General features: G+C 38.0%; 1 protein-coding gene and 1 pseudogene across 5 annotated transcripts in view; both read right to left on the reverse strand.

Moving 5' to 3' along the window:
* LOC147826327 (estradiol 17-beta-dehydrogenase 2 pseudogene) overlaps positions 1-13,115 on the reverse strand; it is a 98,423-nt pseudogene extending 85,308 nt beyond the window's left edge. The window contains exon 1 of the transcript XR_015439479.1: positions 1-13,115. This exon is cut by the window's left edge and continues 85,308 nt beyond it. The product of XR_015439479.1 is annotated as an estradiol 17-beta-dehydrogenase 2 pseudogene (transcript).
* The window catches only part of Celf2 (CUGBP Elav-like family member 2), an 830,356-nt gene that overhangs the window by 750,158 nt on the left and 52,586 nt on the right, over positions 1-27,612 (reverse strand). The window lies entirely within an intron of this gene.

The following is a 27,612-nucleotide window of genomic DNA, read 5'->3' on the forward strand; positions in this document are numbered from 1 at the left end:
TTTTAAGAGAGCTTTTCAGGATGATTCTCAGAAACCTGGAGTGAGGACAAGAAGCCAGCACTATATGAAACACCTGGGTGATTCTGCTATGAGTAGTCATCAGATCACTGAGAAGCAATGTTATATGACTTTCTTACTTTGCTGCTGCTACTTATCATATACATTTGTGTTCCACTTCTTTCTTTTAAAAATTGAGGAAAATTAAATAGAGGATGTCACTTAAGTAAAAAGGTTAAGAAAAAATATGAACGAAACTCAGAACTAGGAAGGAGATCCAAGAGCCCTAGGTAAAAAGGTCCTTCCTTTCGGTTCAAAGACTGAGTGAAGCACACAGGGCAGAGGTGTGTAGTCAGGATGATGACCCCCTCCTCTGAAATCTCTTCTTTCCTTCAGTAATTTCCCCATACTTAGTACACATCATTGTTTCAAGGTTTTCCTGTCTCAATACAAACTGTTACTCATCTCTTTTCTATTCTCTAGTAAGTCTGGGCGAGAAATTTGAGACTTGATTACATCGTGAATGGGCTGGATTCTCTCTCTCTCTCTCCCTCTCCCTCTCCTTCTCCCTCTCCCTCTCCCTCGGTCTCTTTCTGTCTTTGTCTCTCTTTCATTTCCCCTCCCTCCCTTCCTTTCACCCTTTCTTTTAGAGGGGAAGGCACATGAGGCTGACACTAGGAGACTCTGGTAACTGATGATAGATTAAAACAAAATAGAGTGGGAACAACAGGAGATGTAGCCATAGACATTTGGGATGAGGCAGAGGAAGAAGCAAGGATTGGCAAGGCTGCACACTAGGGTACCCTGTGTAATTTCTACTGGCCTCTTCTGAGCCAATCTGTGCCCTTCCCCATCTCCTTGTGTGAACATGACCTTCAGCTCTGTGAACTGCAGCATCTGGCTCTCTTTTGCTTTGGCTTCTATTTGAGCTCAACCCACTGGAAATCTTGGCAAATCAAAGAAAAGGAGGATGAGGGATCTTCTCACCTCCCTACTAGACAAAAGGCTGAGTGCCTGTGGCAGTACTTCTCAATGAAGGTGACAGCCTCTGTCAAGTAACTACTCTTTGACTTTCATCATTTTTTCATGGACACTCTTTTTCTTTGCCTCTCTATGCCTAGAGGTGATAATGGGTGCTCCACTGCTTTTAGGGCTTGTGCTTTGTCCTCTTGGCCTTAACTCTGCTCATTCATGAAGACTCTTTGGGAGAACATCCCACATAAACATTGTGCACTGCTTCCTTTTAAATCAGGCACCAAGTACTAGGGATCCCCAAATAGTTTGCTCAAACAGCTCCAAGCCACCTTTTAGGTTCTTCCAGTTCACTCTGGGTTGATCATGCACCCTTAGTGTTTTTAACCATAGGCTATAGGGTAGAAAAGGTTGTTTATAGAGGGGTATGAACTGAGGCAGGACATATGAGCTGAGTTCTCCATACTCATGCATATGAGACTATCTTATGGGGCAGAGTAGAGGGGATTTGAGAAGAGAAGTGAGGAAGATAACAGAGTGATAACTGAGGTGCATGGATGTGTGACTCTCCCTACACCAGAAATTTCTAGTAAGATTCCAAGGAGTCCTAGAATTATAAATTCAAAGCCAGCTTCTAGGTTACTGTGAAATGATACCCATTAAGGTGGAAGGATAAGATGTATTTTATTTTACAGTTTGCAGAATGTACAGCTTTTAAGTATGTAGGCATATGGTAGATGGATCTCTATTTGTGCTTTTTTTGGTGGTAATGTGGACTGAATTTAGGGTCTGTGCTACACCCCCAGCCATTTTTTAAAAACTTTTATTTTGAGATAGGGTCTTGCTAAATTGCCCAGTCTGGGCTAAAACTTGTGACCCTCCTGCATCAGCCCCCCAGGATGATTGAATTACAGCTGTGAGCCACCACACCTGGCTTCCCATTTGTGCTCTTACCTTGGCCCCACAAAGCTCAAAATAGACCTGAAGACTCCCACAGCTGTCATTCCTGAGACTCTTCAAAATGTTGTGTTCATCTTCCTTAACACTACCACCACTTTTTCAAATATACCTGGGCTGGTTGTAAAGCTTTTGACTCTCAGCTTCAAAATTCCCCCTCCTATTTATTTCTCTATTGTACTTGGGCTCCTTGGTCAACTAGCTCTGTTAGGTTCCTCATACCAGAGAGAGAGAGAGTGGGAGGCTAAAGGAAGATGAGTTTTTCTTCCCCTCTTTGCTTCTTGTTTCTGTTAGCATCATGGCAGCCTTGCCGTTTCATTCTCTCAGTGTTATTCTGGTCTAGTAACAGAATTAAACACTTTTTATCCAATTTTCGGTCTGCTTTTCAAAAGTTATAGAATCAGCCTCATCATGGCCCCCTTCCGAGCTATTAGCACTGGCTATTAGCAGTCAGTGAAGCCCCTTCTTCAGGTCTGGTTCCTGCCCCACAGGAACCAGACCTCTTGCTCATCTTGTGTGCCTTAATAATCTCAACTGTTGCCTGTAATTTCTCCAGGGTCAGCTTCTCTCTATAGCTCATCTATGCCTTATGATTATTTAGTGTCCTTCTTTAACCCTCCCAGGTACCTGGAAAACACTGCCTTATATTAAATTCTTTCTGTTAAAATAACTGGACTGGCTCTGTGCCTGGCTATATCCATCACCAAATTCTTTTCAAAGACCTTGCTTGATTGTGACATTTATTACCTGCTAGGATCCTTATAGAACTCTAACAAAGAACAAAACTAACAATACAGTTTCTGGGGTCACAACTAGACCAGCCTATAAGCTTTAGTATTGCCAAAATAAAACTGCCATAATATTTAATCAATGGCTTGGGATTCCTTAAAGTCCCTTCAAGAAGGAAAACTTCACTTAAAGAAGAGATATGCTCTTGAAGAGCAGATGCCATTTCAAGAAAGACCAAAGGCACTGAGGATACAGTATCTATGTGAATACTTCTTAAAGTGTTTTTTTCAAACTAGACATGTGGAAAACCATTAAAATATAATTAAAAATATGGATCACTTCAATAAGACTCCAGAAGCTTTCTTGAAGTCCTTTTCCCATTCCAATACTGACATATTGTTTATACTACCACAAATTACATCATAATCCCATCATACCATGGCTATGTAACTTTGGTCAAGTTGTGAATGTGAGTAAAGTCTAAAACTAAGGCTCAAGATCATGCACTGCCCTAACATTTGATAAAAACTTGTCAGGATCTCTATTTGCCTAATAATTAGGCAACCCTTCTCCTTATTCTGCTCCAGAGGTAAGGTCCTCTAGTGAAATAACCTTCCTTTTATCAAAGGGACCAGGTGCATTTCCTGCTCATCCCTAAGTAATGGGTTTCAATTTCCTGCTGGCCCACATACTTACTCAAACAACCCAGTCACAACCTTCTCTGGGAATCAAGAAATGTCTCATTCTTTTGATATAAAACCTAGCTTCTACAACTACCTGTAGTTGTTAACTCTGTTTCCCAAGAACAATGGCTATGTGGCCCTGTTTTAGTGTCCTCCTTGCCCAGGCTGTATTACGTGACTTTTAACCTACTACTGACTTCATGTATCCAATGTTGCTTATTATGTGTTTGGGCATGGCCATCTAGAACAGGGGCATCTCCATCTCCAGCAAAATGAAGAGTGGCTGTTAAAATAGTACACAAAGTAGGATCCCTCCAAACACATACTAAGGCTGATGCAATGGAATTTGAATTATAGAAAATACTTTTCCCCTTCTCCTGAAAGCTGTTCTTATCAAAGAGTTCTGTGGTATTTAATTAATTCAGTATATTTGCATATATAGGTACAGATTTATTTAAACATTATTTTATTTATAAGAAGATCCTTAAAATTTTCTTCAACTATTAAATATTTTACATTATGCCTAATCTTACTGGGGGATGTGAATTAAATTGCCACTCTTCTCAAAGTGCATCAGTTATTTTGATCATAATGATGTCTCAGGTTGACTTCTTGATTCTTTCAAAGAAATACTTCAGTGGCCTAAAGGTAACCATTTATTTAAAATGAGGACATTATCTTCTTCTCCAAGAGAGGATTTTACTTGAAATCTGGTAAGGGATGGGTGCTGGCACAGAACTACTGATAAATAAGGAAAGAGAATTTGAGTTGAAACATGTAGTCCATATGTCTGATTTAGTGAACATCATAAAATTTATCTGTATCTCCCTGTATTTTTTTTCTGCAGTGATGTAGAGGAAGAAGTTTCTGTTTTTGATGATTAACCTACCTCTGTGTCCCTCACCTTACTTCCTTCTATGCTCTTTGGAAACCCACTCAATCAATTTCTCCTTTTTCTCTGTACTCTTTGCTCCCATCAACAAACATACTCTGGTCCCCTAACTTTAAAAAAAGTTCTCTGAGTTGCCTCAAATCCTTGTGCTATTTTTACCTCTCCCTTTACCATAAATACCTTAAAAGTGTTTCTATACTCAGTGCCTGTTTTCCCTTCTTATACTCAATTGTAACCTCTTCAAATCTGGCTTATCTTTACCATTTTACTGAGCATGTTCCCTAAAGGTCCAATACAAACATCTTTTATCTTTCTAGCTTGATATTTTTTCAGCATTTGATCTTGTGGTCTATCTTCTTCTATTCAAATTATTAAGTAGCATAGTAACATCTTGATGTTCTTTCTATTTATGGGTTAAACTTTCTTGGTTTTTAAAATTTCTGATTTAGCTTTAATTTTTTCAAGGTTATACTTATTCTTTTTTCTGTATACTCTTTTCATTGGTGACCTCATTCACTATCACAAATTCAATTATTGTCTTCCAGTGGCTTCCAAGTATTTATCTGTATGTCCTGGCTGTCTCCTGGACCTCAGTTCTCAACTACTTGACATTATTAGCTTGTTAGTAGTTATTGGCACCTCAGGTTCAGTAAGCCTTGAGCATAGGTCATTGGTCAAGCCATTGTCCCAAGGTCATAGCTACTCAGTTGTGGAGTCGAGATTTAAACCTGCATTTGTCTGACTCTACTACACTGGGCTTCATCCTGTATAAGTTACTATGAGTAATCAGATAAACAAGACCTAGTTTTGGGCTCTCAAAGGACCTGCAACAATGTTTAGGAAGTACAGTACTGTTGTAAAAAATTAATGAACCATGGTAAGTACGTAAAAACTATTAGTGTATCCTCCTATCACCCTGTACTGATTACTAGAAGCTTGTACAATGATTATAAGAAAATCTTTATTTCAGTTTATCCAAAATTTATATGCTCTGAATAATGAGTACTATGGTCCTCCCTCTGTTCCTTACAAAATGTTCTTCATTAAAAGACAAAATAAAGTCTATTTAATCAACATTTATAGGTAAAATAAGTGACAACCTAAAATCAAAACACATATCCATATTTAAGCCCATATTATAAATCATATTGTCCACATTTAAATGTACTCTCTCTAATTAATTTCAGGTGTTTAAAGCTACATTATGGTAAGTTGTCATGGCTTCAAACAAGTGAGGATAATTTAGCCATCTGCACTATTTCTTCTCAGTTACAAACCCGGAATTCTGAAATAAGATGGATTTAAATTTGCAGAGACAGCATTCGAAGAAAGAACAAAGCCAGAAATGCTAAGTTCATGAAAATTCCCATCAGCTCTACTCTCCTATCAATATTTGGATGGTGTTTTCTTGTGGGTGGTCATGCTTTCTTCATGTTTTATTTGACTGATCTCTTTCTTTGAGAAAATGGGAGCTTTATCTTTAATTTTTTTCTCTTGCATTATTGCAGCAACTAATCTCCCCATGATATACTAAAATGGCTTAGAAATCTCCCATATCTCTAGTGAGTAATTTAACTTGAAATTTGAAACACAAAGAGGTGCTGCTTAAAGGAGATAAAATATTCACAAGCAGGCAAGGATCAACATTTATGAGATGCTAAGACTGACTTTAGAGTTATCTGTATCCTGTAGATACAGTAGAGCAAGCCCATGATTTTAACTAGTACGTCCCTTCCATATTAGATGGTATAATCACAGCAAACTTTATCATAGTAGAGAAGGGCTCCCTTCCTTAACTTGAAACTTCCAAACAGTTAGGATTCCAACTGTGCAAATGAAAGTGCTGTTTTGCTAACAGCTTGTTGAGAGAACTCCATGTTTCCCCAGAATGTACTTGAAAAAGATTAATGAATTCTACATATATGCCAAGTCAATCTGTTCCTCCCTGTCAATCACCATCCCATGGACAAGCCTCTCCACCTCTGTTGATACATTTTCAAACAGATGTGTGGCTTAAATTTTAATTAAATTACTGGAACAAATGATTACTAAAGACTTTCCAAATGTGTGGCTAAGGAGTTTTACAGTAGCCTCAACTACATGTTACTGAGATTTTGTCCACTGGAGCACTTCTCAAACTCAGCAGTGTCAGGAAGGGTTGAGAAGACATTACCTGTCTTTGAAGAACTTTGGTAGATTTTAGTGTGTTTCCTATTAGGCAAGTTCAGAGTACTTAAGACCTAAAAAACTATCATGCCCTGTCTTTACTCTCAATCCTTTTCATGTGAGTATCTACAAACATCCAGTCAACCCTTGGCTTATCTGCTTTCCTCACCACATAGAGGAGAGACAGCCATTAATGACCTGAGACAGGGTTGAGCACTGTGACATGCTGGGGACATATTGTGCACACTGTTTGTTCCTGACTGAACTTGGGGCCAGAGGATGCTATTTACCATCAGGGTTGATGTCTTGTTTTCTTCTTAAAAGTGACAAATTTCAAATTACACAATGGCTAAAAGGAAATGTTAGTAGAGGTGATTAATTCTGATTCAAAACATATGAAAGTGAGAAAAGAAGTTGAACTTGGACCTTGATCATCAGTCTTAATCCTATGAGATTCATACGTGAGTACATCTCAACCCTATGCAAAGAATAAGCCTGTGTGAAGAATGGGACTGGGCAGAACTGGCTCAGTATGGGGAATTTGGGAGTAGTGTTTGTCAGAATTCAGAAAGTGGAATTGAGAATAGGCTCTGAAGCACAGGGTCAGAGATCAGGGTGTGGTAACATTATTTCCCTTTCATAGACCTGTTTGTCCTAGGAATAATTTAACAAAATAACTGGTGACTGTCATCATAAAGGTACTACAAGATCATAGTCAAACTATTATATTTTATTTTAGAGAGTAGTTCTTACACTTTCATTCGAATCAAATTGGGGGGGGTATTAAATGCAGATTTTCAGAATTTAAGTGCAATAAATCCAGAGTCATCTCAAGGAATCTTTCTTTAAAAAATGCTGGCAGTTGATTTTGATTTATATGGTCCTTGGCTCCCACCTGAGAGATTATGATTTAAAGGAATATCAGTTCAGACTGAGATGATGTATGACCATAAGTAAAAGGCAGTTCAAATGCATTTCTTTAGAAGATGTGGTTAGCTTATTTTTGAAAGATCTGATGTTGAAATTAAGTGGAGGGGTGGTGGGAGGGGAAAGGGAAAGGGAAGAAAGGAAAGGAAAAATTATGTGAAAGACAAAAAAATGGAAACAAAGTCTGTGTAAATAGGGAAGGGTGGAGGGGGTGAAGGGTGCACAGGTAATGGGGAAAAAAAATAAGAACTAAGATACATCATGTTCAGGTACAAACACCCTATGATAAATGTAAATGTATTGTATACCTAAAATGCACCAATTAATATATAAATAAAAAACAATAAAATAAAATCAGATCCAATGAAAAATTTAAAAAAAAAGAAATTAAGTGTTTGTCGTTAGCTTGCTGTTACTGTACAGGGTAAGGGAACACAGAAACGCAACCATGATTTTCTGTGTTAATATCAGCAGAAAACAACCACTTGACCATCATCTTAATTAGCTATTTTGCATTATAAATACTACGAGCAGTCATCAGCTGCAGGTGGAGGTCCACCCTCTGGTTTACTCCTATGTAATTTGAAGACCTGACATTAAAAAGACCATTCTATTCTACATCTGGAATAAAAGAGCAGAACCAATTCAGCACTGAAAATAGTTTTTAGTAAGAATTAGCAAATAGCATGCTGTATTGGCTGCTTCAGAAACTGTTTTTCTTTCAATACATCCAGCCCATCTCAGTACTTAACTGTTTCTAAATGAATTTTAGAGCAACCATTTATTGATACCTACGTAAAAGTTGTATAGCAATTATGAATAATCCCCTTTCTCTTTGCCCTCAGCTCTGTCATTCTCAATCAACAGAGCAGAAAGGGTATCTAGACACCCTTGGAAACCCATGGAAAGACTCTTGCTGGATTGTGTGTGTGTGTGCATGTGCGTGTGTGTGTGTGTGTGTGTGTGTGTGTGTGTGTAGTATTTAGTAGGGAAAGGCAATAAAAAAAATCCCTCTTATCTCTTATCTAGGCATCAGAACAGCTCTAGACATTGTTTGGCTTCTGGAGGTCTCTATCCTTCTCTTGAGTATGGAGATAAGTTCTGAATTTCTAGGTAGGCCAGTTTGGAGAGGTTGGCACTACCCTGGAGTCTGCTCAAAGCAGATTCAGGAATAGAGCATCTTTGTCATTGTTGGGACTCAGAAAGAGACATTCCAAATTATGGTAATTCAGTATACTAAGCACTTCTAACTAAAGGGAATTGAGAGGCTTGAGAAGCAGCCTTAAAATCAGGTCTTTCACCCTTCATTCACCCCTGAAGTGAGTCATAGAGACCAGAATTTCTCTTCCCCAAGGTGGGTCATAAAAACTAGAATCCATTTTTTTCCAAAGGTAAGCCATAAAGTCTAAAAATATTACTCTTTCTGTGTCAGAGCTGACTATAAAGGAAATTCTCTGACCTCTTTTGTCTGAGAGTAGATCATAAGATCTTCATCCCAGAAAGGGTCCTGCCCTATACCTGGGGGGAAGGAATGGCCTACAGAGAGTCAAAGTCCAAACAAACAGGCCTTGCTGAGTATCCCCCACCTCATCCCCACCTTGATCTAGTACCCTTAGTTATCCCTTTTTGTCCCGTCTCATTTCTACATGGCTATCCATTTTTCATTAAATCTAAGTGTGAAAATATACTTTTCCCCCCAATCTTCAAATCTTCATTCTGAAGGCTTCTGTATCACACAAGTTTTGGTTAAGTACATTTGTCATGCTTTCTCTTATTAATCTGCCTTTTGTTATAGAGTGTCAGCCATGACCCTTAGGAGAAAAGGTAGCACCCCTTTCTGCCCTTAAGTTGTCTTTGTATCGTGATGCTTTAGTGCTCTGATGGAAATAGGGGGGACTTCATTTACCCTAGCTATCTACCAAGGAGCAGATGTGAATGGCTAAGTGACATATTTGTAAAAATGAGTGATCTCCTAAATATGGCTAGCAAATAGTTTTTTAATCTTCAAGACTGTTGCTCATAACAATGAATGACAGTTACTTAATATCCTATGAACTGAGCCCTAATGTGATAAGATTGGCAGAATCTCCATCCGCCAAAAGAAATACACCAAGTGCACAAGTACAGGCGCTTCTAAATGTTCCAGGGCAGAAACACATGAAACGCCTGCTAAATATTGCTAATCAGCAGTATTAGTCTCTGCCCAGAAGAATAACATGGACTAAATTTGTTATAATGCTAATTTATATTGTCATTAATGAGCATAGAAATTTAAATCATAGACAAGGAAGTGCTATTGTACATCTAGCTTATTTCTATCCCACTCAGGCTGATAAGACAGTCTCCAGACAATTGTAATTATAGGTAATTTGTAAAAAATAATAAAGGCTTATTTTTGTTAGATGAACTAAAAATCATTCTTCATTCAATTACCATACTTGGCTACACTGTGATAGCTACTCCTCTGTAACTTCTAGTGTCAAAATAAAACTAGTAATAATATTGATGAAATTTTTGAGGACAAAAATCTTTCTTTTAAGATAAAAAATGCTCTTTTCTTTTAGTCCCTCACATCCTAATGAATCATGAATGAACTGACGGCATTCTTGTTTCACTCATGTGGTGATAAAAGATCTTAAACGAATATTGCTGTGTACAATAACACAACTTGTTTTAGGAGTCTGAGCACCATTTTAATTACCATCATTTTGTAAATAGAGGGAAATGGATTTTGGATGTGGGCCACAGACTTACTCCTACTTGGGGTGCCTGGTATGAGATTTCTTACCTTCAAAGTCTCTTGCTAATCAGGGGGTAAGATGATCATATCAATATCTTACTTTGAAAGTCAGTTCCCTAAGTTTCAGACTTCCTTCTTACTATGTAGATATGTTTTGTTTCATAGGATGTCTTCTGCAATAACACTGAATGTCAAGGTAAACCAGCTGCCCGCAAGGTAGTGAAAAAGGCCAAAGGTCTCTTCTGTCCAGGGATCTCCTTTCCAAGACCTACACTTGCCTTATTTTGCCCTCCAGGCAATCCATGACTTGCATTCTTTATGCCCTCTGATTTCATCATTGATTCCCAGAGAGCTTGGAGAATTCACTTATTCTGACCCAGTGCAGTTACTTTGTGATAATTTTTTTTAAAAGAATACATCTCAAATTGTGGAAATGCAGGCATCTGTAAACTGAAATCAGACATGATAAACTTCTATTTCATGAAGAGCTAGACATCTGAAAAAGACATCTGGATTCTCACTTGAGAGAGTCTAGTTGCTAACTGTGTAGTCCTGGGTGTGTTGTTTTTGGGGGACTTGATGAAATAGTACTTGGAAAATCCCTTTCAAAACTAAAGAAGAAAGCTCCATCTCAATATCAATGAACCATTCTGCTGCTTCCCTGCAAGGAAAGCTTTTCCAGAGTGAGCTTGACAGAAACAAGTCAAAGAAGAAATGTTGGTCAATTAGGAATGTCCCTGGAGACTCCTAAAAGTAAGCTTAGCCCTGCCTATGGGCTTAATCCTGAGAGTGTCAAAGCCCCAGAGAGAACAGCCATGTAATCAAAGGTTAGCAGGATAGAAGAAATAAAAGATAGGTAGAAAGGAGATAAGGAAATCATAACTAGAAATTGTATTTTCAAGAAGACTGAAACTTTTGGGTCCCACTTGAAGTTACCTAAGGTGATTCATATCAGCATTGCATGGTTAAACTTATCCTTCCCTACCAGGCCCATTACACACAAAATTCCTCAGGAAGACTGAAAGTTCATAAATTGGATTCATTGAGAAACTAAAGACCAAGGGCCTGATCCTAAGATAAAAGATCAGGTTGAGAAAATCTAAAGAATATTTAAATTACCTAAAAGGGGGAAAAAAACCCTGGATCCACACCTGTAGAATGGGGTAGTACCATTCTTGAGTGTGGGCTGCCTTCTCTGAGAGTTTCTACTCCTTGAAGAGAAGGATAAATTTTCCCTGTTCTACAAAATAATGGGTTTCTCTGAGTGGCCACACTTCACTCTTGATTATGTCCTAAAATACCTGCCTAATAAACATTTCCTGTGCTTCTTACACTTCCTGAAAATTGTTTTTCCACAAACTTATTCCACAAAAAGGTGGGTTAAGTTCCTCATCTCAGCTTCAGAATCTTGTGAACCCAGCCTAATGACAAGACTTTTCACGTTTCTTTCTGTAAAGAATTACTGTCATTCACTGGAGGCAATGACTAGTTCTTCAATCACTATTAGACTCTTGAATGTTAGCCAGAATATCCTCTGGGATCCTAGCCACAAAAGAAGTTATAGACTTCCAACAGAAATATAAGTATCACTTAAAATAACTCAAGTACTGGAGTCACCTGTAAGACTTAAATATATTCCATGGTGTACATTATCTTTAAGAGGGATATCTTGCATTAATGCATTATTTTATAATTTGTAGCCTGGTTAATTAAGATCAGGTCAGCTTCACAGCTTTAAACAAGGTATGACATTATTTGAGAATCAAAGTAGTAAAATACTGTCAGCGAAATATCAACTACTTGTTTTTCCTTTATGCAAATGTGTGTGCAAAGAAACATATCTGGATTACTTTTTTTACTTATAATGAAACCAAAAAATTTGGCTTGGACGATCCAAAATAAAATGCTACAGATGATTTATAAACAACTGTGGTACAAGTTTAATGCAGCTTCCTTGGGTCTAAGTTTAGGATTTACGTCTTCATGCAATGAAGTCCTAGTCTAGTACTTTTAAAAAGTGTAAAGATCAAACCTATTTGCAAAGGATCCATCTAACATAAGTCTTGTTATATAGAGGAATAAATGCTTGTCTTCTATATGACATTCTGTTTGTAGCATTTATTGAAGAACATTTATTCATTTATCTCCAAAATATTTGTTGAGTAAAAAGAATTGCAAGTGGCAGGGAAATGGAATTGGGAGGTGATGGACTCAGAATGGACACATGCAGGTTGAAATGTACATTTATCATCTACACAGAAATGTTTAGCAGTCAGTTTGACATACATGTCTGGATGTAAGCTAGCTTAGATGCCATAAGTAATGGCTTGGTACGAGATCCCCAAGGAAGAATATGATGAGTAGCAAGTGACAGACAGAAACTTATTAAAGTACAACAACTAAAAGTGGACAGTAGAAGACAAAGTCATCAGAAATGTAAGAGGATCAGTTCTGTGTGTTCATTTGTGACATTACTTGGAATGCTACTCCATGTTACTTTATCTGAATTTTTAATTTTAGAAAAAAAAATATTTTTCTGGTACTGGGGATCGAACTCAGGATCTTGTGCTGTGAGGCAGGTGGTGGAACCACTGAGCTAAATCCCCAGCCCTAGAAAAAATATTTTTAGGGACATTTTTATGTAGTGAGGTCTGTGATTTTTATTAGAACATTGTTTTGCATGTTACAGTCTATTATTTTGATTCTATAATATCTTTACAATTGCTTCTTGGCCTTTTGGCTAAGATCAAGTGTAATGTCTTTACAATGATACCTGGAGAAAAGAAAGTATATAGTTAGTTGACAACCAGATTTTAAAATATAACAGTTTAATTAAAATAATCTTTAAGAACATTTTTTAAAAGTAGAGCTGATCCAATAGCATCCAAAAAACTGAAATACCTAGGAATCATCCTAACGAAAGAAATCAAAGATCTCTTCTCTGAAAACTATGGCACTCTGAAAAGAGAGATTGAAGATGACATCAGAAAATGGACAGACATCCCCTGCTCCTGGGTAGGAAGGATTAATATAGTGAAAATGGCCATCCTTCCAAAACTGCTATATAGATTTAATGCAATTCCAATTGAGATCCCAGCAGCATACTTCATAGACCTTGAGAAAACAATCCAAAAATTCATTTGGAACAAGAAGAGACCCAGAATAGCAAAAGCAATTCTAGGTAACAGAGACATGGCAGGGGATATCACAATCCCCAACCTGCAACTCTACTACAAAGCTACTGTGATAAAAACAGCATGGTACTGACAAAGAAACAGACCTGAGGACCAGTGGAACCCATTAGAAGATGCAGAAACAACGCCAGACGCACTCAGCCATCTCATCTTCAATAAAGGAGCCAAACACCCTCACTGGAGGAAAGATAGCCTCTTTAATAAATTGTGCTAGAAAAATTGGGCTTCAACTTGCCAAAGATTAAAACTAGACCTATATCTCTCACCATGCACTAAACTAAAATCAAAATGGATTAAAAATCTAAATATTGAAATAGAAACTCTGAACCAGTTGGAACAGAGGTTAGGTAGAACCCTTGAAGACATCAGTGTAGGAAAAGATTTTATGAACAAAACCTCAGTTGCCCATGAACTAGCACAAACAATCAACAAGTGGGATCTCTTCTTATGAAAAGGCTTCTGCACAGCAAGAGAAACCACCAGCAGTGTGAAGAGACAACGCACAATGTGGGAAAAAATCTTCACCGGCTCTTCTTCTGACAAAGGTCTACTATCTCGAATCTATAAAGAACTTAAAAAGATCAGACCTCCCAAATTTAAAGACCCAATCCAAAAATGGGCATCTGAAATGAACAGACATTTCTCACACAAAGAAGTAGAAATAGCAAATAAATACATGAAAAAATGTTCAACATCACTGGTCATTCGAGAGATGCAAATGAAAACAATGCTGAGATTCCACTTCACTCCAGAAAGAATGGCTGCTATCATGAAATCAACCAATAACAAATGCTGGTGGGGCTGTGGGGAAAGAGGAACCCTGCTCTACTGCTGGTGGGAGAGTAGACTGGTGCAAGCACTGTGGAAATCAGTATGGAGATACCTCAAAGAACTAGGACTGGAAGTCCCATTTGACCCCACTATTCCACTGCTGGGGATCTTCCCCAAAGAATTAAAAGAATCATACCACAGTGATATATGTGCACCCATGTTCATAGCAGCACAGTTTGTGATAGCTAAAACTTGGAAACAGCCCAAATGCCCATCAACTGGAGACTGGATAAAGAAAATGCATTTTTTTTTTATAAAATGGAGTACTACTCAGCCATCAAAAATGAGAAATTAGAGACATTTATAGCTAAATGGATGCACATTGAGGCAATACTCTTAAGTGAAATAAATAGGACACACATGTGTAAATACCAAATAGTTTCTCTGGTGTGAGAAACTGAAAGTGTAAATAAGGACTAAATGTACAATAGGTCACATGAAATAGGAAGAAAAGGGGCAAAGGGGAAGGGAGTGGGAGGGCTAGGAGAAAGGATAGAAGGGAATGGGATTAATATGAGAAAATGGAAAAATAAGAACAAAATCTTTGTAAATAGGGAGGACTGGAGGGGTTGAAGGGAGGGCTGGGCAAGGGTGAAAAATAAGAACCAAGAGAGACTATGTAAAGGTGCAAATTTCCAATAATGAATGTCATTATATTGTATACCTAAAATGTACCAATGATTAGAATGACAAATCGATAATGTAAAATAGGAAGAAAAGGACCAAAGAGGTAGGGGTAGTGGGAGGGGCAGGGGAAAGGATAGAAGGGAAAGGAAAAATGATGAGAAATGGAAAAAATGGAAATAAAGTCTTTGTAAATAGGGAAGGGCGGAAGGCGTGAAGGGAGGGCTAGGAATGGGGAAAAAATAAGAACCAAGATGCATTATGTAAAGGTACAATTCCCAATGAGAAATGTAATTGTGTTGTATACCTACAATGTACCAATAAAAGAATTTAATACAAAAAAAATAAAAAAAGTAGAGCTGATCGATTTAGTATTATACCATCATTTATTTATGGAAAAGATTTTCAACATAATTGTCAAGCAAAAGCAAATTAAAATCATAAGGAGATATTTTCTCATACCTGTTAGGATGGCTTCTATCAAGCAGACAAAAGATAACAAGAGATGGTGAGGATGTGAACAAAAGGGACTGCTTGTACACTGTTGGTGGGAATGCAAATTAGTACAGCCATCAAGTATGGAAAATAGTATGGAGGTATGTCAGTAAGTTTCTGTCATTGTGACAAAACATCTGATAATAATACCTTAAAGGAGCTAAAGTTTATTTTGGAGCATGGTTTCAGGGTTTCAGTCAATTGTTAGCTTTCTCAGTTGCTTTTAGGCCTGTGGTATAGCAGGATGATCAGGATGAAAGGGTGTGATGGAAGAAAGCTGCTAACTTTATGGCAGGCAGGAAGCAGAGAGGGTGGCAAAGCAGAATACCAGGAAGGGACCAGGAACAAAATATAACCCCCAAAGCCACAGCTGTAGTTAGTTGCCGCATCCAATTAGGATGCAAGGCCATTGACTATGAGGTCATCCGTGGGTTAATACACTAATGAAGTTTGAGTCTCCATGATCCACATCACCCTGCAAGAGCTATTCAGGTTCAATACAATGATCCTTTGGGGGTACATTTTAGATAACAATCATAAAAGGAAGTCTATTAAAAATTAAATATAGAGCTGTCTTATGATTTAGAAATTCTACTACTCAGTAGTAAAATGAAATTGTATAAAGCAATATCTACATGCCATATTCACTGCAACATTATTTACAATAACAAAGATATAAAACTAATCAAAGTATCTAGCTGATGAACGGATAAAGAATATGATATATATATAACATTATTCTAACATATTCATATATATATGTTGTATAATAGGGATAATACTCAGATGTAAAAAAGAAGGAAATCCTATTATCTGTGACAACATGGATGAATCTGGAGGATGTTATGTTAACATGAGCCAGGGACAATAGACAAATACCTCATGATTTCTCTTACATGTACAATTAAAAAACTGTTGAGCTTGTAGAAGGAGAGATCAACATAGCATTTTCCTGTCTTGGGTGACTGGGGAGAAGCTGGTCAAGGACATAAAATTTCAATTAAGAGGAATGCATTTTGTTGTACAGCATGATGACTACAGTTGATAATAATACACAATATGCTTGAATGTTAGCAAGAAAGTTGATTTTATGTGTTCTCAACACATGAAAAATGACGATAGGTGAGGAATGGATAAATCAGATAGAGGTGCGATCCTCAAACTTTTTGGCACCAAGGACCTGTTTCATGGAGGAGAATACTTCCAGAGACAGTGGGTGGGGGAGATGGTTTCAAGATGAGTCAAAGGACACCCATCCTAGAACTCTCCCAAGTTTAGCTAACAGTAGGCTTTGCATCCCTATGAGAATCTAATGTCCTTGCTGATCTGACAGAGGTAGAGATCAGATAGGAATACTAGAGATCAGATGGGAAGTAGCTGTGAATAAGGATGAACAGATGAAGCTTCTCTCATTTGCCTGTCCCTCACCTCCACTCTGTAGCCCTGTTCCTAACCTGTTCATGACCAGGGGTTGGAGACTTCTGAGTAGACTGATTTAATCATTCTACAATATTGTACCTCATAAGTATATACAATAAAAAGAATCATATACATTATAATCAAAGCCTTCTGTATTTGTGCTAGAGCAAAGATATTATCAGAAATCTAATCACATGCTTATGTATACCAACTTAACATTCATGGAACATGTGAGATTTTTCTAGTTTTCCAGACACTAAATGTTAGAGATTGTCTGTCACCACGAGAAACATACATCCTATATTTGTAAATAAAAGCTTATAAATTTCATCCAAAGTTTCAAAACTGCCTTGGTAATTTATTAGCTTGTAAACAAAACAAAACAGAAGAAAACAATACTCACATCCTCAATCAGATTATGGGGCAGCATTTCAATACTGTTGTGATGGAAAATAGAGGATCATGTTCCAAACCTCTTATTAAACAAAAACAAAAACATACATTCCTGAAATATCACTAAGAAATTCTAGCCCTTCTAAAGATTGTCTCTAAAATTTTTTTTGAATCTAAAATCTCTTTTGAATCAACTTAAAATTAAGTGCCTTCAATGCACTTGGTTGCTTCATGTGGTAAGACTATACAAATGGCTGCAGTTCCCAGATCTCAATCCTGGGTTAATACTAATTGCACATTTATTTAGGAATCTGAGCATTTTATCTTCATACTCCATAGGTTCTGACTGTACCCTTGAGATTTCTGAATCTCCTAAAAGATTATTTTATGTTTGATTTATGTACAAACATACAGAGAAGCATGTATGCACATACACATGCCCAGAAGAAACTTAATTTTTCAAACGTCTGAGAAACACATTCAATTCAAGGAAAAAATGTCTTTTGAAGGTATCCGCTATTCATTGGCACTCTAGTTCTTTCTTATTTCTTCCATTTCTTTTATTTTAATATTTTCAGATTTCTCATTATTGTAAATATCAACAGTTTATGAGAGGTTTTGTTGAAGAAATCTCGGAAAGAAACACATGGAGACACAGAATTCGGATAAAATAATAAAATTTCTTTTCGGGAGAGGGCAGGAACTCCAGAAACCAGTCTGGTCAGTATCAGGTGTCCTTTGTTCAGCATTTCCCTTTTTATATCCTTTTTAGCCATTATCTCATCCCTAGTAGTCTTTGATGTGTAAATACAATTCCAGCTCCTATTTACAAGTCACAGACACAAGATAGGCCATATACATTGTAAATTCACCCTGGCATAGTAACTTTGTTAGGTTAATGAAGTTACAGGTTGAGTCAGATAATCGTCAGCTTAAACAAGGAGTTATGGGAAAAGCAAATCTTAAAAGAACACATTACTTGTTTTGCTTCTGCAACTACCTTAATATTCAATCTATTAGGTTATCTAAAACTTTTCCATATCAGTTTCTCCAAAAGCCTTTCCATTCCTACTAGATAGGAGCACACAGATCTCACATCTCTGTGTACAACTTTTTTGCATCTGTGAATAATTGAAACTAAATCTGCCCTAGTCATTACCACATACAGTTTATCTGTAGAAATTTGCAGTTGTAGCAACTTTGCTACTTTGACTTTGTGGTTGAAAGAAACTAGATGATACTGTGCATGGGCTTAAGCTGTTCTTGTTACCTTGTGGAACTAACCAGCTTGAATTATGAAATCTTCCATTTCCTAAATGGACACCACTGATAACTCATAGGTTATGACCTTGGAGGCTCCCTTCTCTTCTGCACAGTTCCATGACTGATTCTGCATGAAATCTACCATTTTTGGGAGGACAGAGACTGTGCTGGATCTGTTTTTATTGTTTTATCCCTAATGCTAATGGAGAACGGGAACAATAGTTATTTATAAGTCAGTAAGTGCTGAATGGAGGTCAATGGATGCCCCGATACATCCAATACAGCTTCAAGGATCAACATTGCATTTAGATACTGGGCAATGGCAAACTTCATGGTAGAGGCTAAGGGAACCTCCTATGCTGGTTTTGAACTAAACTCAAAAGATTTCACCAGCTTCCCAGCAACACGCAGTAAAGTGTATAAAGCATCAGAATTCTGAAGATGAGGAACCCTATGACCATTAAATCAATAAAAGCTGAAGTACAGTGGATATAAGTGGCCATCTTCAGAATTACACATTCTCAGAAATGGTTTAAATGTGCATGGTGGAAGTATCTACAATGTTTCCGGATACCCTTTGAAAGAAATATGTGTAGGCAAGTCTGAAGAGCATTACTTAAGAACACTGTAACCTAGTTAATCACACTAAAACTCAGGTGACCTGCAGAACCTGCGTGGTGCCTATGAAAAGGGAAATTAGACCATAGGAATCTGTTAGGGTTTTTCTACAGGGTCAAGTTGAATGGCTATTGCCCTTCTAACTCATTTCCACAGAGGTAGACTGATTTGACAGTTGTAGGTAGGCACTGGTCTTTTCTGCATGAGACCTAGAATCAACTCTTACTCTCAGCAGGGGAGGCTGAGAGCTTCAGCCCTGTAGTCTGGACTTCAACACTGAACACTTCTCTGCTTGATTGGCTCTCTCCTAAACTTAATCCAGAGCTGACCATTTTGCTAATACCTTCCAGAGAAGAAACACATTAAATATGATTAGTAATAACCTGGTTACTCCACAGAAATATCTTACTGACCTTTCACAGACGTTTATCTTGGAGTACCTTACTGGATGTTATATGATCTGTGAAAAGATAGTTACAAGATTTCTAACTTTGGGGAAGGCGATACACTATATACTTGACTATGTACATTTCATGTGTTCATGTATATTTGCAATTCTGATCAGTATGCCATATGTTAAGAAGAGATGTAAAAGATCTATTTGAGCCCAAAGTTTTCCAATGTTAATTGAATGAATGAATTAAAAAAGAAATCAAGCCAAGAAGTTCTACTGTCTTAATACCAGACACCTGGATACCAGGAAGAATTACTTGATAAAATACTGGAAAATATTTCTATAAACATTATTTTGTATTGTATATGGAGCAGGACTCTTGGGCATCATCTTGGTTTCAAGAGAAAGATTACAGGGATTATCTAGCAATATTTGCCATTGATGCAGAAAGTGTGGTGAAATGACATTTTTATCATTCTGTTCCAGATAAAAATGACCTCTTCAAGATGTTGCCACTTTGCGAGACCTTGGTTGGACTGTGGTCATTCCCATTCATAACTACAGCCCAGTATAGACCACTGTTATCTAGCTGACCTTGATCATTCCTTCTCTCATTATCTTGTAGTTAGAAAAAATGTGATGAATATGCAGAGCTTCAAAGTTTTATTTGTTAAACACATTTGCTTATGGCTCTAAGTAGCAATATCAATGAAAAAAATCATAAAATAAATTAAATGTCACTTTAACAAACCAAAGCAATTGTGCAGATTTTACAAAGAAAGAAAGAAAGAATGAAAGACAGATAAATTCAGCCTCTCCCCGCCTTTTTTTACCACTCTTTCTCTGCCTGTTTAAATCAGTTACATGAAGGATCCTGAGGCTCCAGGAGTTAAGAGTTTAAAACTATACATATTAATAGTACCTGTCTTAACAGATTACAGAGAAAATTAAAAATGTATGCAAAGTATTTAACATGGTACACGACACAGAGCAGGGGTGAAAGTACTTTAACTGGTATTAATATGAAAGCTAAAGGCCCAGGACCTCTACTCAGTTTTCTAGTGCCATGGTGTGGAAGCCTTGCAGAACTCATTGTAGGCTCCCACATTTGCTTTCTTTGGTCAAATGCATGATGCATTTATTGAGACATGGTGGCTTTTGGGAATGTGGTACTTCCAGGACCTCATCCCAAGCTCTCATCCATCTGTGGTACCTTTGCTTATTTATGCTTTTGGTCTGGGTTGGTTGGCACCTTGATTGTCACACGGGGGTGGGGGACACCTGCGTTTCTCCCTCAAGAGCCAATGCTCTTGTTGTCAGCCACTTTTTATTTCCTGTTGCTCAATGCTGACCCCGCAATTGCTTGCAGTGCAGCCACCTGAAATCTTCCTACTCCTTTAATAGCATTTTTAATGGGAACTCACATTTCATGAGCTAGATTTTTGTTACTATAGCACCCTGACTCTTGTCAGGTCCTGATTTGAAGCCATCCAGCTTGACTAAATAGTTACTAATCTGTTTGATTTCCATTTAAACTTCCCCCCCTTTTTCCCCATGTGCTCATTACTGTGGTTTATATTCAGCTTCTGATGATAGCTAACCATTTTTGTGAAGCCTAGAGCATAATAGGTATTAAAAGCTCAAGCATTCTGATGCATCTGCTATTTGTTTTCCCTGCCTACTAATTAGCGGGTCTACATTCTCCTTTGTCTTGTTCCTAATGTATTTGTGAAATATTGTCTGGCTGCCCTTTGTTTCTCCCGATAGTTGCATCTCATATTGTGCTCTGGCTTTCCGGCTGCTGTTCCCATATTACACATGCCCTATTCTCTTACCCTTGCCGTCAGCAGTGTGCCCTCATTTCCCTTTGCAAGTCATTTCATCCTGGCAGCTTAAAGCTCAGCTTGGGTTTTGCTCTCCTTAGACTCACTAGCTGGGTGAAGGCTTGGGGACATGCTCGTGAGCATGGGGAGAATATGAATATTTGGCTCCTCTGTTATCTAGAACTTAGGTCAAAATTTAAAATAGTCTAGTATTTTCTGGAAAATCTACCTACCTCTTTCTGTGGTGTCAGGCCACAATCTGTATATGCTCAGGCATCCAGTGATATCCTCTGTTGACTTCAGTGAATATTGGACAGGGTGTCAGATATGAAAGAGTCTTTCATCCATTTCTTCTGCCCCTTCTTATTCCCATAAAAATTTGCAGAAACTTCATATTTCTCTGAAGATCTTTAAACAAATGCTTACAAAGTCCTTTTGGGGGAGAGTCTCATGTTGTCATGTCATTTAAAAAGTGTGACACAGGCTCAGTTCTTGCACAGTAGCCCAATGCCTCGCCTGATGCAATGAAAGATTTAGTAGATGCAACAATGAAGAGGAAAAGAGGATGCCAGAACAGTAAATGGGGTGTGGATTTTTCAGCTGGTAACAAACATGGGGGACAAGGTAGCCATCCCCATTTCCTGATAAACTGTGTTATATGCAGCAATAGCCAGAGGTTCTGGGCTCCTCTAAACAGAAAGACTTTCTTCCCCTGGACTATGGGACCATATCTGACCCTTTTTGAATAACTATGAAGACAGAGAGCCTCAGTCACTCTTCATCTGGGTCTCATGTGTGTCTTTTGAACTGTGCTTGCTGGTTTAATAGTAAATACAACTGAAAGCAATCGTAACCAGGTTGCTTAACCAGGTTCAACTCATCTTTCTCATTAGTCTTTGAACTTGGGGCCAGCTCTGTGGCCTGGCTTAGCTCAGCATCTGGAAGGTACACCCTAAAACTACTCATCTAAAAGGAGGCTTTTGTGAAGAGAATGAGACCTGACAGGAGCATTTCCGGCATTCTTTGATTTCAGCACTTTGCTTTCCTGGGATACATCTGTCAGGATTATTTTTCTTTTCTTTTTCTACCACTAAGAAATCAAATTAGCTGTTGACTTGTGAAGTTCCAAAGCTTCTATAATGTTATCCTAAATGTTAATAATATAGACACATCTTACATACATAACAAAAACTGTCAAAAGTAATGTTATGGGTCATTTCATTTCTTAAAATTCTGACTCATTTATTCTCTGAATTTTTTAACTTAGCCTAATATTAGGCTATGGTAATTTGCATAGAAGACTTATTCCAAGTTTTTATACATTCATATGTACCTATTATAATAAGAATTACTAAGCTTGGACCTTGAAGAATAATTTTTAGCTGGGAATGGTGGTAAACACTTGTAATCCCAGCACTTGGAAGCTGAAGCAAGAGGATGGCATGCTCAAGCCCAGCGTGAGCAGCTTAGTGATCTAGCAAGACCTTGCCTCAAAATTTAAAAACAATTAAAATTTAAAAAGAACTGGAGATGTAGCTCCATAAGAGAGGCTTGAGTTCAGTAACACCCCCCCCCCGCCCCCCGTACACGTTTTAAGAGATCAAGATCCACCTAGGCTCAGTTTCACACACATAAAATATCCCCCAAAATAGCTTATTGGATACTGATTCTAACACTTTAGCAAATTCTGTTTTGCTAAATTCTGATCCTAGGTTGCTGCTTGGCTAACCTGTCACCCTCAAGCCAGGCTGCTCTTGGACTGGTATTCATATTGAGCCTCAGATCAGTCTGTTTTGTTATTTAGTTTTTTGATTGATTTCATAGTATTCTGTTTTCTTTTCCCTAGAATCTGGCACTTGCTTATCCTTTTCCTGACTCATTTTGTACTGAACTTCTGACAAATTTTCATCCACTTGGTAAGGTCCATGGGGCTAGCTTCTGGTGCTCAGCTCCCAGGGATGTAACTTCATATCTACATGGATAAGCTGATTATTTTACATTATTGCCTTTCAGTCAACTTGCCTTTTTTCCTGTGGAGCCTGGGACTTAGTGTGGTTCAATGGCTCCCTGTTTTTTTTAATATGAAGTCATTTGTCTCATCATTTAGTGATGTGCTGTATCTACTCTGATGTCCACCATAAAAAAAAAATGAATGGTAATGTTAGGTGCAAACATTAGCTTCTTTCAGATTCTGTGCATCAGCATTTAGTGCTTAATTAAGAATTTTACTAAATTTTGATTACTGCTCTGCAGTCCAACATAATGAGAATTTCTACTCCTCTGGTGTGGGGATTATAGAATCATAATACTAAATAAGCCTATCTCACTAGGCAGGAGGAGCCCAGAGTCCAGACAGGTAAAGCAACTTGTGTGAGGAACACTGTCAGACCCAGAAGACAAAACATAACCTCATATTGTCTATATTTTTTTATTACTGTTTCAGATTTGATCAGCTACAAAGGATGTAAATAAACAACTCTTGGGAGCTTAGGCTAAAGACAGTCCATTCTTTGCACTGGGTCCTGAGCCTAGGAGAAGAACCTATCCTCATAGTCATCTCAATTAGATTCGAAAGAAAGGGAAAGATTGAGAAGCTATAGCATAGGGAAGCATAATTTAAGGATGATGATAGAAGTTGGGTTTGGTGTCATTGCTTAGAAGCCACCTGGTCTCTTAGTGACATGAAGGAGATTCTAAGCCTGACTGAAGTGTCCAGACAGCTCAGTGGGTTTCATGAAGATGGTGAGTGGTTATGACATGGATTGTCACAATGAAGTCTAACAGCGCCAGTAAGGCCATTGTATATAAGAAACTGGCAAAGCACAGGTGTGGGATGCTGGAAAGCTGGAAAGGAAATGGCATTTTATAAAGGATTTTCTAGCACATTAACTGCATAATTCCTCAGCAGGATTGCTAGCTCTTTGCAAAGTGCAAATGTCTCCCACATAATTGCCAGAGTGGGACTACTTTTGGAAAAGCTTCAGAGCTTTCATTGAGAGCCATGGTGGCATCTCTGCATCCAGCATGGTCTCTCATCACTACTGTCTTTGTGTACTCTTTTAAAGCTGCCAATAATATCCCTTCCTAAAACTGGGCTCATTCCACAAGGCAATCTGACATTATCTCTGGCCTATTCTTCAATGCGCTTGACTAAGGAATCCAGGTTTCAAATGTAAACTTTGTGTCTGGTGTCAGCCTGAACTCCAGGAGAATGTTACATGTCAAAATATCCTATTTCTTATCATAGAGGCTGAGCTGACCAAGGACAGGATGATGAACAGCTCACAACCTTCCTGTTTTTTGTATTATGTTTTTTGTTCCTCATGCCTCAAATTCTCATACCAGACAGGCAAAGATGAGTCAATGAGTCAAAAGTGTAGGCTCTGGCACCAGAAAGCCTGGGTTTAGATGCAAACTGGTGCTACCTCCTATTATTGTAGATAGGCAAGTTAATTAGATATCTTGTAGGCAGTTAGACAGGGTCAGCCCTCGAGGAGGAGTCAACATGGAGGAAAATAGAGACACATTCACTGACAGTTGGTCAGAATTGTAAAAGAAGAGAAACTACTACACCTCCTACTTCCCCTAGGGATGAATAGCAGTGATTGATATTCTAAATAGGTATCAATCACCTGGGTGGGGGACCTAGATCTTCCAGAGAAAATCCTTTACCATTATGAGTGAAAATCTTTGCTCATTATGCTTGCTAGTTACTTGCTTCCCCATTTAATTCCCATTAATCAATTACCTAAGCAACTATACTTGTTGTAATCTTATTGGTTGACCATAGTTTTGCCCCACCTCCTGTCCACCTTATGATTTCTCATTGAATCAATATTACCTAAATGACTATACTTGTAATCTTATTAGTTGACTATAGTTTTGTCCCACCTTGAACCCACCTCACCTTGTGGCTTTGCTCTATAAAAACTCCCTGTGAAACAGGGTTCCCCAACAGCCCATTTTCTGGTTCCCCTTCTATCTCTCTTAGACAGAAGCTATCTTTCTCTCAATAAATTTTTCCCACTCTTAACCTCTGTTCCTAAAATTCATTCTTCAATTTTAGAAAATCTAGTAGGTTCAAGTGTTACATCCATTCCCCCTATATCACTACTACTTCACTCTTACCCCCAGATTCCCCATGCTTTCAATTTAAGGTCAGTTCTTCTCAAGATGTAGTCACTGAATTAACTCCACTCCTAACCTGGGCATGGTAGAACACATCTGTAATCTGAGCACTCTGGGAGGCTGAGGCAGGAGGATTGCAAGTTTGAGCCCAGCCTTGGCAAATTAGCAAGCCTGTTGAGAGAAAGAAAGAAAGAAAGAAAGAAAGAAAGAAAGAAAGAAAGAGGAAAGGAAAGGAAAGGAAAGAAAGGAAAGAAAGCAAAGAAGGACTGGGGATGTAGCTCAATGCAAAGGCTCTGGGTACAATCTTCAATACCACAAAGACAAACAAAAAAACCCCAAAACAAAACAAAACAAAACAAAAAACTCCTAGTAATAACACCCTCCTGTGCTGACAGTGATTATGAGGGATCTAAATAAGGTAAACAGCACACAAGCTTAAATATTGCATGGCTTCTCTTATTTGAGAAATCCAAAATCCAAATAAAGAGCAAAATGAAAGATAGATAACAGGAAGTAGGGAGATAGATCTTTTTCAAGTGGGAAGAGGATTAAGAGATGGAAGGAAAGGGGATGAAACAAAGAATTGAGATGTGTTGTGTAGATCCACCAACTCCATACAAGGAATGTGATTATTCTGTAATACAAACATGTACTACCAAAAAATAAAAATGGAAAACAATTTTTAAAAGGGGCAAAATAAGTACATAAGGTAAATGGTAAATTCTCAATAGATGCTAGAAAAAAATTACATTGCTGGACTTTATTTCATGGCAAAAATAATACGAATGAATTCTCAAATGGTTGTTTCCATACCTCTCTCCCAGGAGCACTAACATTTAGCAATCAATGGGTGAAGGTGATGTGCAGGGTTCTCCCCAAGGGTGCAAATGATGGCCAGAAATACAGGCTGAGTGTGCTCAGCCCGCAGAGGCCAGGCTTGCTCCATCATGGTGAAAGGGAGGCCAGGCGAGAGTGAGAGAGTGAAAGAGCAAGAGAGAGAGAGAGGGTCCTGGGATGAGAAGAGTGTGCAGAACTGGGAAGGGACTTGTCCTCCTTCCAAATTTTAGAGGACAGAAGGGGCTGGGGTGAGAATGCAAACTCCTAGAGAAGGTGATTTTTGCATTTTAGAAAACGATGCTGAATATTTTTTGCCATTTTCTTTCTCTATAGATGCAGGGACATCATTTGCTCAGGACCCCTGAGAGTAATTAAGCTGGTAAAAAGAGAAAAGCCAGCTCGCAGTAAATTCTGAATTCCACCACGGATGTTGCAGAAACTGATCTAAAAACAGCTGCAGTTTATCTGTGCTGCCGAATCGGCTATAATTTGCTGCTACCCTCGCCCTTAGCACACAGCAATCAGTGTACCGAACTGCAGAATTTTAAGATGATGAATGTTTTATTTCTTAAAATAAACAGTAGCAATTTAGAAACCCTGTTATGTATTTTACATTTATTTTTTATATAGTAAATGTATATTGGAAACTTCCTTGGTGTCAAAAATCCTTACATGCACTTGTCAAAGATATCAAGATGACAAGCTACTAAGGTATTCAGATTTAAATAATAAACTTCTGAGATACATTCCATAAAACTTTTGATTGTTTTATTGGCCCTGACCTAGCAATGCCTACTCCCTACTCTTGACTAGGTGTATTAAAATTGTCTTATTTAACAGCCATGCATTCCAAAAGTTAGGACTAGACCAAAATGTATTTTCAAAAGTGGGCTTCTGTTTCATCTACCATATCCCAGTCACCAAATGAGGTTCTTAGTGAGAGTGACCACCTCAGTCTAATAATCTTCCCACACATCCTGCCCATGTGTGTAGCACACTCACATTTACTTCTCAGAACTGGCTTATTATTAAGCCTTAAAATCAAAAAACTACGATTCATAGATTTTAAGATGCACCACTATTTCATTGAAGCTTCTGCAAGCATAAATGCTACCAATTAAATTACATCATCAAAGTGTAAGATGCTTTCTCACTTCAGAGATGTTCAGAGGAAAAAAGAACATTTTAGTATTCATGCTATTTATGTATGTACATGATATTTATGTATCATTGATCTATCTTATCTATTGATATCACTTTTCAGAGGAGGAAATTGGTAACATGACTGATCAAAGTCCAAAGAGCTACTAAGTGACAAAAATTGGAGGCACAAGTTTCTGGTTTCTGGGTTCTGACTCCAGATCTTTCCAACTTAGCTTGCATAGCATTGTGACCTTGAGGAGTCATGGATTTCCTCTGCAACATTTCCCCCCTTCTTTGTTTCTAGGGAAGTTAACAGTGATAATAATAGTGTATTAGCAAGAAACAGTGGGACATGGAGCTAAAAAGAATTCTTTGAATTCAAATGAT

Source organism: Heterocephalus glaber, unplaced genomic scaffold, assembly GCF_053883595.1.
Source record: "Heterocephalus glaber isolate CG9 unplaced genomic scaffold, H.glaber_assembly_v1.0 deba00001472, whole genome shotgun sequence".
NCBI lineage: Eukaryota > Metazoa > Chordata > Mammalia > Rodentia > Bathyergidae > Heterocephalus > Heterocephalus glaber.